At 46.7% G+C, this 13693-nt stretch overlaps 1 protein-coding gene across 3 annotated transcripts in view; it reads left to right on the top strand.

The window, feature by feature from the left end:
* The first annotated feature begins 9778 nt into the window (after positions 1–9778).
* The window catches only part of RBSN (rabenosyn, RAB effector), a 31874-nt gene continuing 27959 nt past the window's right edge, over positions 9779–13693 (top strand). Inside the window, exon 1 of one of the 3 annotated variants that reach the window (XM_070463524.1) lies at positions 9779–9995. The gene's annotated coding sequence lies outside the window, so the exon portion shown is untranslated. The other 2 variants (XM_070463523.1, XM_070463521.1) reach the window with 2 other exon arrangements.

Genomic DNA, 13693 nt, shown 5'->3' with positions numbered 1-13693 from the left:
TGTGGGTGTTCGTTGGTTGGTGTGGGTGTTCTGTGGTCGGTGTGGGTGTTCCGTGGTTGGTGTGGGTGGTCCGTGGTTGGTGTGGGTGCTCCGTGGTCGGTGTGGGCACGCCCTGGTTCGTGGTTGGTGTGGGTGGTCTGTGGTTGGTGTGGGTGGTCTGTGGTTGGTGTGGGTGGTCCGTGGTCGGTGTGGGTGCTCCGTGGTTCATGGTTGGTGTGGGTGGTCCATGGTTGGTGTGGGTGCTCCGTGGTCGGTGTGGGTGCTCCGTGGTCGGTGTGGGTATGCCCTGGTTCGTGGTTGGTGTGGGTGGTCCGTGGTCTGTGTGGGTGCTCCGTGGTTCGTGGTTGGTGTGGGTGGTCCGTGGTCGGTGTGGGTGGTCCGTGGTCAGTGTGGGTGCTCCGTGGTCAGTGTGGGCACGCCCTGGTTCGTGGTTGGTGTGGGTGGTCCGTGGTTGGTGTGGGTGGTCCGTGGTTGGTGTGGGTGGTTCGTGGTTGGTGTGGGTGCACTGCTTCCCTGCTGAGGGACATTTGGTTGCTGCCAGGATTTCGGTGTTGTAAATTGTGCTTTAGTGAACAGTTGTGTGTGTGTGGAGGGTGTTCACTGGCTTCCTGGGAGACCTCAGGCTGGTTCCGTCGTCCCTGTGTCCCGGTCCCCTTCCTGCCACATGGGGAGGGGGCAGTGCCCACCTGAGGGGATGGCCGTGTGGACAGATGAGGTAGGACGGTGACCCAGATTCTCAGTGAGCTCACCTCCTGGCCTCGGTTTGGGTTTGGGGCTTGGGGCTCACTCGCCGGAGATGAGGCTTCATCAGTCACAGCTTCCAGAAGGACTGGAGCAGTGCACAAAGTCAAGAGCATTACGTGAGAGAACCAGTTTCTCTACCCTCTCACTAGCAGTCATCCTCGTGTATAATTGTGTAAACAAACAGTGAAAAAACGCTGTCGTCTGTGTTTGAGCAGCTTGTTAGGACAGGACTCACTCGAGCTCACTGCCCTAACCAGTCTCCACCTCATCTCACAGAGGTCAGGTTCCAGAGGCTGTCCATGAGTCTTGTCCAAAGCTTCTAGCCCCTACACACTTTCTACTAAATTGCAGTGTGTATTGGTCCTTTGAAGCTTAAAAATCCAGTGTATTTTATTCCTCACTGAGGTACTTACTGTTGGGTATCTGTTAATTTTTCCAAACAAACCCACAGTTTGCTCTAGAAAATTTGCCATGGCAGGTCATAATTTCGATGATTCCCTTTCTGCTCTGTGGAAAAAAATCGGCAAGGGCCACATATCCTGGTTTGCCCACTTTATACTCATCATAATGTGATGACTCATAGCACCCCCTTCACTGTCAAAAGTGGCCTCTTTTGGATGATAAATTACATTGTCACTCTCACCCCAGGGCTTCCTCAGCTGCTGAGGTATGTGTCTGTTCTTCCCACCTCACTTCTCCCCTGGACGACTTTCTCTCTGCCCAGCAAGGCCTTTAGCCATGCGGCTTTCTCTAGGCTTCCCCTGGAGGGCCTCACACGTGCCCAGCCTCTTCCGTGTATCACCACAGCCATGTCTTTGGTACTGTTTATTGAGCTTAGTATACCATCCTCTCAGTTCAGTTCAGGCGCTCAGTCATGTCCAACTTTTTGCGATCCCATGGACCACAGCACACCATGCCTCCCTGTTCATCACCAACTCCCGGAGCTTATTCAAACTCACGTCTATCAAGTCAGTGATATCATCCAACCATCTCATTCTCTGTCGTCCCCTTCTCTTCCCGCCTTCGATCTTTCCCAGCATCAGGGTCTTTTCAGATGAGTCAGCTCTTCGCATCAGGTGGCCAAAGTATTGGAGTTTCAGCTTCAGCATCAGTCCTTCCAGTGAATATTCAGGACTGATTTCCTTTAGGATGGACTGGTTGGATCTCCTTGCTGTCCAAGGGACTCTCAAGAATCTTCTCCAACACCACAGTTCAAAAGCATCAATTCTTCGGTGCTCAGCTTTCTTTATAGTCCAACTCTCACATCCATACATGACTACCGGAAAAACCATAGCTTTGACTAGGCTTTGGTGTAGTCAATAAAGCAGAAATAGATGTTTTTCTGGAACTCTCTTGCTTTTTCGATGATCCAACAGATGTCAGCAATTTGATCTCTGGTTCCTCTGCCTTTTCTAAATCCAGTTTGAACATCTGGAAGTTCACGGTTCACGTACTGTTGAAGCCTGGCTTGGAGAATTTTGAGCATTACTTTACTAGCGTGTGAGATGAGTGCAATTGTGCGGTAGTTTGAGCATTCTTTGGCATTGCCTTTCTTTGGGATTGGAATGAAAACTGACCTTTCCCAGTCCTGTGGCCACTGCTGAGTTTTCCAAATTTGCTGGCATATTGAGTGTAGCACTTTAACAGCATCATCTTTTAGGATCTGAAATAGCTCAACTGGAATTCCAAATCACCTCCACTAGCTTTGTTTGCAGTGATGCTTCCTAAGGCCCACTTGACATTGCATTCCAGTCTGGCTAGATGTCTGGCTCTAGGTGAGTGATCACACCATTCTCTAGGTCCAGTTATATTGTTGCAAATGGCAAAATTTCATTCTTCTTTTATGGCTGATATTCCTTTCTATATATGTATATATATCCCATCTTTATCCATTCATCTATCAGTGGGCACTTAGCTTGTTTCCTTATCTTGGCAAATGTAATAATGCTGCAGTGAACATAGGCTCCCGGGTGCCCCTGTATAGGCCTCACGGGCCCCTCTGTTGGGGTGGGGCTGGCTTCTGGGCATGAGCGTAGGCGGGGCTGTTTTCTGGGCACGTGTGTAGGCGGGGCTGGCTTCTGGGCATGCGCGTAGGCGGGAAGGTTCCCTGGCCCACGAGTTACCTGTGCGGGGGCTGCTGGTCTCCGGTGGTCGGGGCTTGTCCACGGGTGACTGGCTGCAGGGCCTGTGGCGGTTCCGGACCACTGAATAGCAGGCTGGTGCTGACGGGCTGGACGGAGGACGCCAAGATGGCCCTGGCCAGCAGCGGAGTAGTCGTGGGCGGAGTGAGCTTCTCAGGAGGGCGGCCATCAGCGCCTCTGTCCCCAGGAGGAGGCCTTGCTGCCTCTAGCTTCTCTAGATCGGCAGTTCACCACTTGCAACTTTTTAAAGTTATATCAGCTTTAAAGTTTATCCTAAATGTAAACTTTGCCTTATCAAATATAATAAGGTTATTTATAGTCACAGAGCACCTCAAAAGCCCTCATACAAACGCAGCAGGCAGGGCCAAGCTGAGTGAGCAGCGCCAAGGACGAGATACACACAGCTCCCGTCTCTGATTGGTCACAGGCGGAGTTTTGTTAACAAGATGAAAGTTTATAATAGACAAGCTTCTGCATCGGAAAAACAAGTGTATATTAACTCTCAGGTGACTTCCTTCTGTACTTCAGTATATTTTAACTGGCTAACGGGCTCTGTGAGTTGAGAGGCTCTATTTTCCCTCAAGCAAGTGCCTGCATTCCTGGGGTGCCCTGCTCATGTCCTGAAGGTGAAAAAGCCAGTGTTTCGAGTGCGAGATCCTGCCAGGTTGAACTGGTGCAGGGTCACAGGGGGGCTTTGGTTCACAGGTCGTTTGGGGGTCTGCAGTCCACAGGGCAGAGTCTGGAGTCGCGGTGCAAAACTGGTTTTGTATTTGTTTTAACCAGGTGACTTTCGGATGGTCGTTGGAGAGGATAAGGCAAAAGTGTTGAACATCGTGAAGCCCAACATGGCCCACTTCCGGGATCTGTACGGCCGCATTCTGCAGGAGAGCCCTCAGGTGGTGTATCAGGCCCAGCAGGGCAGCCTGGAGGTGAGCGGTCGGAGGGACAGCATGGTCCGTCCTGAGGCAGGAGCCCGTGTAGGGGGAAAAGTAGGCTGAGCAGTATGACCAGTGAAGTAAGGTGTTCATAGAAAGTACGTTTTGCATGTAAACATGTTCTCTGTGTATTTGAAATAAGGCTAAAAGGTAACATAAGAAACTGGTGACAGGAGGCTGCCTCTGGAGAAGGGGACTGGGGCTGACATGAGGCCGGGGGTGGGGAGCGGTCTTCACCGTGTGTGTCTATTGTGCCATTTGAACTTCTTGCTACTTATATTAATTATTAATCAAACACAAATAAAAGCAAACTCTGAAATTACCTTCTTTTTGCCTCCAAACCCATCTGCCTCCCAGAGTTGTCTTATTAACAGGTTGGTGTATATGCTTCCAAATCTCATTGCATGCACTTTTGTGTGTATTTGTACATGTATACACATGTTCAGTTCAGTTCAGTCGCTCAGTTGTGTCCGACTCTTTGCGACCCCATGGACTGCAGCACGCCAGGCCTCCCTGTCCATCACCAACTCCCGGAGTTTACCCAAACTCATGTCCATTGAGTCGGTGATGCCATCCAACCATCTCATCCTCTGTTGTCCCCTTCTCCTCCTGCCCTCAACCTTTCCCAGCATCATGGTCTTTTCAAACGAGTCAGCTCTTAGCATTAAGTGGCCAAAGTTTTGGAGTTTCAGCTTCAACATCAGTCCTTCCAATGAACACCCAGGACTGATCTCCTTTAGGATGGACTGGTTGGATCTCCTTGCAGTCCAAGGGACTATCAAGAGTCTTCTCCAACACCACAGTTCAGAAGGATCAATTCATCTGCACTCAGCTTTCTTTATAATATAACTCTCACATCCATACATGACTACTGGAAAAACCATAGCCTTAACTAGACGGACCTTTGTTGACAAAATGATGTCTCTGCTTTTTAATATGCTGTCTGGGTTGGTCATAACTTTTCTTTCAAGGAGTAAGCATCTTTTAATTTCATGGCTGCAATCACCATCTGCAGTGATTTTGGAGGCCCCCAAAATAAAGTCAGCCACTGTTTCCACTGTTTCCCCATCTATTTGCCATGAAGTGATGGGACCAGATGCCATGATCTTAGCTTCCTCTGAATGTTGAGCTTTAAGCCAACTTTTTCACTCTCCTCTTTCACCTTCATCAAGAGGCTCTTTAGTTCCTCTTCACTTTCTGCCATAAGGGTGGTGTCATCTGCATGTCTGAGTTTATTGCTATTTCTCCCGGCAATCTTGATTCCAGCTTGTGCTTCCTCCAGCCCAGAGTTTCTCATGATGTACTCTGCATATAAGTTAAATAAGCAGGGTGACAATATACAGCCTTGACATACTCTTTTTCCTATTTGGAACCAGTCTATTGTTCCATGTATGAAGCAGTTTGGTCTTTTTCATTTGGTTTTATTTTACATAAGTGTATTCATACATGTTATTCCCCAGCTTGTTATACATATTGTGTCTTGGGACTTTTCTTTTGACATAGCAGACAAAACTTTCACGGCACTTTTCAAAAAAATATTCAGTTTTTTGAAAATAAAAGTCAAAAAACCTTTCCTTTGAAAAATGTAATTTGGATATAAGATTGTTTTAACTATAGGATTCATGTTTTTTTTAATCTTTAAGATATGACTGTTAACTTTTTTGAAGCTCCTTCTCTTCCACATAATGGGGCAATTCATGTTGAATAACAAATTAATGGTATTTCTAGAACTGAAAGGAAGCTTTAAAAAACAGGAATTATTTTAAATGTAATATTAGGGAATAACATGAATGCCCAGAATACCCACCACTCAGGTTAACAGATTTTGCCATGTTTGCTTTAGATTGAGATATTTTTAATTTTTACTTTTCTAAAAGTAATGCATGCACACTTTAAAAACCAGGTGATACCCCAAGGTTTTTAACAAAAAGCAGCAGTTCCCTACTGCACACCTTCCTACTTGTCTGTGCTAATTCCCAGAGCAACTGCTTTCATCTCCTTCACTGATTCTTCTGATGTTTATCTCCATATTTACAAGTAATATGATTTAATTGTTATTTGTTGATTTGTTTTCAATTTTGTACACTTTTTGTCATCCTTTTATGGAAAATGAGAATGTTTTACTCTCATGCACTCCATTCACACACACACACACACACACACTCTCTCTCTCTCTCTCTCTCTTTCTCACGCATTCTTTCTTTCCATCTCTCTCTTCCCCACCACCCACTTATGCTCCACATATAGTTACCACATGGGCTTCCCAGATGGTTCAGTAATCCACCCAGATGGTTAAGATCTATCCACCTCCAATGCAGGAGATGTGGGTTCAATCCCTGAATCAGGAAGATCCCCTGGAGGAGGGCACGGTAACTCACTCCAGTATTCTTGCCTGGAGAATCCCATGAACAGAAGATCCTAGCAGGCTACAGTCCATGGGGTCACAAAGAGTCAGGACACAACTGAAGTGGCTGAGCATGCATGTATGCATAATTATTACATAATTTTAGGTTAATAGTCAAAATTTACTTTATTGAGGAACTGGCTTTCTTCATTGCTGTGATGTACTACTATGAAATTTACTTTCCTGTGCAGCTTTGTTTTTCTTGGAGTTACTCAGCCCATTTGTTCCTACTTGCTTGGTTTCTATGTCGTGGTTCAGTCACTAAGTCATGTCCAGCGCTTGTGACCCCGTGGACTGCAGCACGCCAGGCTTCCCTGTCCTTCACTGTCTCCCAGAGTTTGCTCAGACTCACATCCATTGAGTCGATGATGCCATCCAACCTTCTCTCCTCTGCCGCCGCCTCCTCCTGCCCTGAGTCTTTCCCAGCATCGGGGTATTTTCCAATGAGTCAGCTCTTCACATCACATGGCGAAAGTATTAGAGCTTCAGCTTCAGCACGAGTCTTTTGAATGAATATTCAAGGTTGATTTCCTTTAGGATTGACTGGTTTGATCTCTTTGCAGTCTAAGGGACTCTCAAGAGTCTTCTCCAGTTCGAAAGCATCAATTTTTCAGTGCTCAGCCTTCTTTATGGTCCAACTCTCACATCCGTACCTGACTACTGGAAAAACCATAGCTTGGACCATACAGACGTTTGTCAGCAAAGTGATGTCTCTGCATCCTAATACACTGTCTAGTTTGGTCATAGCTTTTCTTCCAAGGGACGTCTTTTAATCTCATGGCTGCAATCACTGTCTGCAGTGATTTTGGAGCCGAAGAAAGTAAAGTCTGTCAGTGTTTCCATTTTCTCCCCCATCTATTTACCATGAAGTGATCACACTGGATGCCATGATCTTAGTGTTTTGAATGTAGAGTTTTAAGCCAGCATTTTTACTCTCCTCTTTCACTTTCATCAAGAGGCTCCTTAGTTCCCCTTCACTTTCTGTCATTAGGGTGGTATCATCTGCCTATCTGAGGTTGTTGATATTTCTCCCAACAGTCTTGATTCCAGCTTGTCATCCAGCCCAGCGTTTTTAATGATGTATTCTGCATGTAAGTCAAATAAGTAGTGTGACAAAATACAGCCTTAATGTACTCCTATCCCAATTTTGAACCAGTTTGTTGTTCCATGTCCAGTTGCTTCTTGATCTGCATACAGGTTTTTCAGAAGGCAGGTAAGGTGGTCTGGTATTCCCATCTCTTTCAAGAATTTTCAACAGTTTGCTGTGATCCACACAGTCAAAGCTCTTACTTAGCGTGGTCAATGAAGCAGAAGTAGATGTTTTTTTTGGAATTCTCTTGCTTTTTCTGTGACCCAGTGGATGTTGGCAATTTGACCTCTGGTTTCCTCTGCCTTTTCTAAATCCACCTTGTACATCTGAAAGTTCTTAGTTCACATACTGTTGAAGCCTAGCTTGAAAGATTTTGAGCATTACCTTGCTAGAATGTGAAATGAGCGCAGTTGTGCGGTGGTTTGCACATTCTTTGGTATTGGAATGAAAATACCTTTTCCAGTCTTGTGGCCACTGCTGAGTTTTCCAAATTTGCTGGCTCATTTAGTACAACATTCTACCAGCATCACCTTTTAGGATTTGAGATAGCTCAGCTGGAATTTCATCAGTTCTACTACCTTTGTTCACAATAATGCTTCCTAAGGCCCACTTGACTTCATACTCCAGGATGTCTGGCTCTAGGCGAGTGACCATTCCATGGTCATTATCCAGCTCATTAAGACCTTTTTTGTATAGTTCTTCTGGGTATTCTTGCCACCCCCTCTTAATCTCTTCTGCTTCTTCTAAGTCCTTACAGTTTTTGCCCTTTATCATGCCCATCTTTGCATAAAATGTTCCCTTGGTATCTAATTTTCTTGAAGAGCTCTCTAGTCTTTCCCTTTCTGTTTTGAAAGGAAATTGTTTTCCTGTACTTCTTTGTGGTATTCACTTAAGAAGGCTTTCATTTGTGTTCTTGCTTTTCTCTGGAACTCTGCATTCAGTTGGGTATATCTTTCCCTTTCTCCTTTGCCTTTCACTTCTCTTCTTTTCTCAGCTATTTGTAAGGCCTCCTCAGACAACCATTTTGCCTTCTTGCATTTCTTTTTCTTTGGGATGGTTTTGGTCACCGCTTCTTACACAGTCTTACGAACCTCCATCAGTAGTTCTTCAGGCAGTCTATCAGATCTAATCCCTTGAATGTATTTGTCATTTCCACTATATAATCATAAGGGATTTGATTTAGGTCATACCTGAATGGCCTACTTTCTTCAATTTAAGTCTGAATTTTGCAATAAGGAACTGATGATCTGAGCCACAGTCAGCTCCAGGTCTTGTTTTTGCTGACCATATAGAGCTTTTCCATCTTCTGCTACAAAGAATATAAAGTGAAAAAAAGTGAAAGTCACTCAGTTGTGTCCAACTCCTTGCGACCCCATAGACTCCAGGCCAGAATACTAGAGTGGGTAGCCTTTCCCTTCTCCAGAGGATATCCCGACCCAGGGGTTGAACCCAGGTCTCCTGCATTGCAGGCGGACTCTTCACTAGCTGAACCACAAGGGAAGCCCAAGAATACTGGAGTGGGTAGCCTATCCCTCCTCCAGCAGATCTTCCCGACCCAGGAATCAAACCAGGGTCTCCTGCATTGCAGGCAGATTCTTAACCAAATGAGCTTCTAGGGAAGCCCTGATTCTGTTATTGACCATCTGGTGATGTCCATGCGTTGAGTTGTCTCTTGTGTTGCTGGAAGAGGGTGTTTGCTATGACCAGTGCGTTCTCTTGGCAGAACTCTGTTAGCCTTTGCCCTGCTTCATTCTGTACTCCAAGGCCAAACTTGCCTGTTATTCCAGATATCTCTTGTCTTCCTACTTTTGCATTCCATTTCCCTGTGATGGAAAGGACATCTTCTTTTGGTGTTAGTTCTGGAAGGTCTTGTGTTTTCTATATACCTGTAAATAATTCACCCTCAAACTCTCTTGCAAATATGTAAAACATCCTGTTTTGTAGGCAGACACATCAGGTGTTTTCTCTGTTTCTTGCTTTTTGTGGGGACATTCTTCCTGGAGTCCTGTGTCCCCCGTTCCTTTCGGGGCTGATTGCTTTCTAGACCCGCTGCACAGCTCTTCCCCTGGAGCTTTATTTCATTATCACCTATGGTCTGCAGGGTTCTTCCTTGCTGGTTTCATCTTCTCCTTCTCTGTCTGAGTGGCATTTTGTTGAGATTTCCATCTGCCTCTCCCTAATGACTGATTTTCTTGTGTTTAAGCAAAATCGCCACCGCAGCAGCACATTCTGCCTACGCTCACCTCTTTAAATTTGCTTCGTGAACGGGGGTCCTTTATTGAACTGTTTCTGATGACCAGCTCTGGACATTTCTGGGGGCAGGGGGTCATTTCCGGGGCCCCAGCCTCTATGAGTACCCAGTGCCCAGAAGCGGCGGTTTTCAAGGTGTTGTTACAGGACGTGTCCACAAGGCGGCAGCACGTTTCCGTTTCCAGGTCTGGGTGGGCGGCCCGCCGAGCCTGAAGAGAGGCTTTCCTGGGTGGGAGAGGAGGGCGGACGGGCCGGGAAGACGCAGCCGAGGGCTTGTGCTCCTTCTGTCTCCCCGGACGTGTCCCGCCCCCGACCCGTGCCAAGCCCTGGCAGACCGCTCCGCTGAGGACGCTGCGGTTCCTAGGTGGGGCGACGGCTCCGTGCGGGGAGGCCGCGGCGGGGATTCCACCGGCGTGAGAGTTGCACACCAGGTGACTTTCGCAAGCTCTTCCCGCCCAGAGCGTGCGCTGGCCTTTGGATGCAGGAGGCTTCATGGAGCCTTCAGGAGGTGCGCCTGGATCGGGAGATGGTGGTCCTGGCCGCAGGGGACCAGACACTCCAGGACTCAGGGGGGCTCGTTTGCTGGCGCGTCCTCCCCAGCTCTCAGCTGGCCCGGAGTCCAGGCTGGGGGGCCCGAGGCTGCTCAGGCCCCGGAGAGGTGACACAAGCCTGCTCAAAGGGGCTTCAGGGAAATCGTGTTCATATTTCTGGGTTTGTTTTTCCCCCACCCCACTTCTCTCTAGGTTGAAGGGGTTATGTTAGGTTGGAATAGAGTTCATTTACAAAGTTGTGGGGTTTTTGTGGGGGGGGGGGGGGTAGTTTCCAGCCACCTGATTCCGTTATGCTAAACATAAAAGTTTTCTGTGTTGATTTCTTTCTCCATACAGATTTCTGGAGTGTGTGGAGTAAGCAGCCTGTGCGAATGAGACCTTTATGATAATTTATCTATATATTAGTGCGTATCTATTACTTTCAAACACCTCATGTGTGCCTCTCCCTGCCCTTTGTGCTTCAATAGCCATCCATTTGGTTTCTGGTCCCCAAAATTGGTTTTTCTTCCCTAAATGAGTTCATTTGTTTCAGTCTTTGGATTCCGTCTCTAAATGACATCAGAAGGTACTTGTGGTTCTATGCCGGTGGCCCTTCACTTAGTGTGATCCACTCCAGGTCAATCCATTTTTCTGTTTTTTCTGCAAAAGGCAGTATTTCAGTCCTTATTTTGGCAGAGTATTATCCCAGTGTATGAATGAGCCAGATCTTCTTGAGGCATCCGTCATTGATGGACATTTTTTTGTTGTTTCCAGGTCTCCGCTTGTGAATGATGCTGCATGCAGGTTGGGTGAGTGTGTCTTTTTGAATGAAGGTTGGTTTTACTTGTTTGTTTTTAATTTTTATTTTTTTCACATAGCACCCAGGAGTGTGATCACAGGCTTAAGTGGTAGGTGTATTTTTATTTTTGAAGGGGCCCTTCCTCCCGTTCTCCATTGTGGCTCTTAGCAATTGACGTTCCCAATAACGGCGAAGGAGGGCTCCCTCTCCTCCGTGCCCTCCCTGGAATGTATTCTTCGTCGACCGTGGTTGATCTGCTTTCTGACTGGTGTGAGGTGATACCTGGTTGTGATTTGATTTCCCTCTCATGATAATTGATAAGGGAGAGCCATGGTTTTTGTGCAAAAAATTAAAACATACAGTGGGCGTAAAAAACCACCTCTTGACGTTTGCTCTCTGAAAGGTGCTGTGTTCTGAATTCTTTTTAATTACCTCCCTGGTCATTTTCTGGGTCTCCGGGACTTGTACCGTCTCCCAGGGCTCAAGGCTGGTCAGGCTCCAGGGCTGTGACCCAAGCCCAGGTCACCGAGGGCTCCTGGAAGAGCCGTGGCGTGTGCGTGTGTGTGCGTGCGTGTGTGCGCGCGCGTGTGTGTGTGCGTGTGTGTGTGTGTGCGCGCGTGCGTGTGTGTGCGTGTGTGTGCACGCGCACGTGCGTGCGTGCGTGTGTGTGCGCGCGTGTGTGGCGTGTGTGTGTCTGTGTGCGTGCGTGCGTGCGCGTGTGTGCACGCGTGTGCGTGTGTGTGTGCGCCCTCTTCCTTTAAAGTTTACATATTTTTTTTCAATTGGAACTGAGTTCATTTTCAATGTCGTGCTTCTTTTGGGTGTTAGGTACCCTAACTGCTATCCATGTATTTCATTTCAGGTTTCTTTTTCCATACAGGTTGTTAAAGAGGGTTGAGCAGAGTCCCTGATGCGGGACAGTTGGTCCTCCTGACTGCTTTCTGTATGCTAGTGGGGATTTGTCAATCCCAGACTCCTAATTCATCCCTAACCGCCCCCTACCTTTTTCCATTGGTAATCATCAGTTTTGTTTTGTTTTTTTTTCCTGGGGCTGGGCATTGCTTTCTTTTAGGTCAACTAGTCCATTTCTGTCTGTTTTCCACCTCCTGTCTAAGTGACATCACAGGCTATTTGTCGTTCTGTGACTGAGGTCCTTCACTAAGTATGATCAGCGCCAGGTTCATCTGTGTGGTTGCAAAAGGCAGTATTTAATTCATTTCTATTTATGGCTGAGTGAGAGTCCATTGCATCTGGGTGCCACTGACGCATCCATCTGTCCACGGACATTTTTGTTGCCTGCCGGTCTTGGTGATTGCAGATTATTCTGTAGTGAACATTGGTTTCACGCGTTGTTTTCACCTGTTGTTTGGGAATCAGGGTTTTTCTTTGCATATAGTTTCAGGAGTGTGATTGCGGGACCCATCGGTAAAGATTGATCTGTATTTGTATTTATTTTCTCTGAGGGCGCGACCTTCAAACCTTTGCCATCCTGGTTCCTGCACTTTTCCCTTCCCCAAACGACCGTTGGATGGGTCCCTTTCCCCCAGGCCCTATTCCGCTTTGATTCTCTGTTGCATTTTTCCTGATCTCCTCGCTGTGAAGTATCTGGTTGAGATTTCCATCCATCTCTCCCTAATGCTTGCTTCTCTTGTGCTCTAGCAAAATCACCACCGCAGGAACTCATTCTGCCTGCCTACCACTCACCTCTTGAAATTTGCTTCATGAACGGGATTCTTTGTTGAATTGTTTCTGATGACCAACCCTAGGACATTTCTGGAGGTGGGGTGTCATTTCCAGGGCCCAAGGCCTTGTGAGTGAGTGAGTACCCAGGGCCCAGAAGCGGTGGTTTTCAAGGTGTTGTTACAGGACATGTCCACAAGGTGGCAGCACGTTTCCATTTTTGGGTCTGGTTGGGCGGCAAGCCATTCAATATCACGGTAATCCAAGCCTATGCCCCAACCAGTAACACTGAAGAAGCTGAACGGTTCTATGAAGACCTACAAGACCTTTTAGAACTAACACCCAAAAAAGATGTCCTTTTCATTATAGAGGACTGGAATGCAAAAGTAGGAAGTCAAGAAACACCTGGAATAACAGGCAAATTTGGCCTTGGAGTACGGAATGAAGCAGGGCAAAGGCTAATAGAGTTTTGCCAAGAGAACGCACTGGTCATAGCAAACACCCTCTTCCAATAACACAAGAGAAGACTCTACACATGGACATCACCAGATGGTCAACACCAAAATCAGATTGATTATATTCTTTGCAGCCAAAGATGGAGAAGCTCTATAAAGTCAGCAAAAACAAGACCGGGAGCTGACTGTGGCTCAGATCATGAACTCCTTGTTGCCAAATTCAGACTTAAATTGAAGAAAGTAGGGAAAACCACTAGGTCATTCAGGTATGACCTAAATCAAATCCCTTATGACTATACAGTGGAAGTGAGAAATAGATTTAAGGGACTAGATCTGATAGACAGAGTGCCTGATGAACTATGGACGGAGGTTTGTGACACTGTACAGGAGACAGGGATCAAGACCAGTCCCCATGGAAAAGAAATGCAAAAAGGCAAAATGGTTGTCTGAGGAGGCCTTACAAATAGCTGTGAAAAGAAGAGAAGCGAAAAGCAAAGGAGAAAAGGAAAGATATTCCCATTTGAATGCAGAGTTCCAAAGAATAGCCAGGAGAGATAAGAAAGCCTTCCTCAGCAATCAGTGCAAAGAAATAGAGGAAAACAACAGAATGGGAAAGGATAGAGATCTCTTCAAGAAAATTAGAGATACCAAGGGAACATTTCATG

Source organism: Odocoileus virginianus, unplaced genomic scaffold, assembly GCF_023699985.2.
Source record: "Odocoileus virginianus isolate 20LAN1187 ecotype Illinois unplaced genomic scaffold, Ovbor_1.2 Unplaced_Contig_3, whole genome shotgun sequence".
Lineage (NCBI taxonomy): Eukaryota > Metazoa > Chordata > Mammalia > Artiodactyla > Cervidae > Odocoileus > Odocoileus virginianus.
This window is presented reverse-complemented; position numbering and strand designations above follow the sequence as displayed.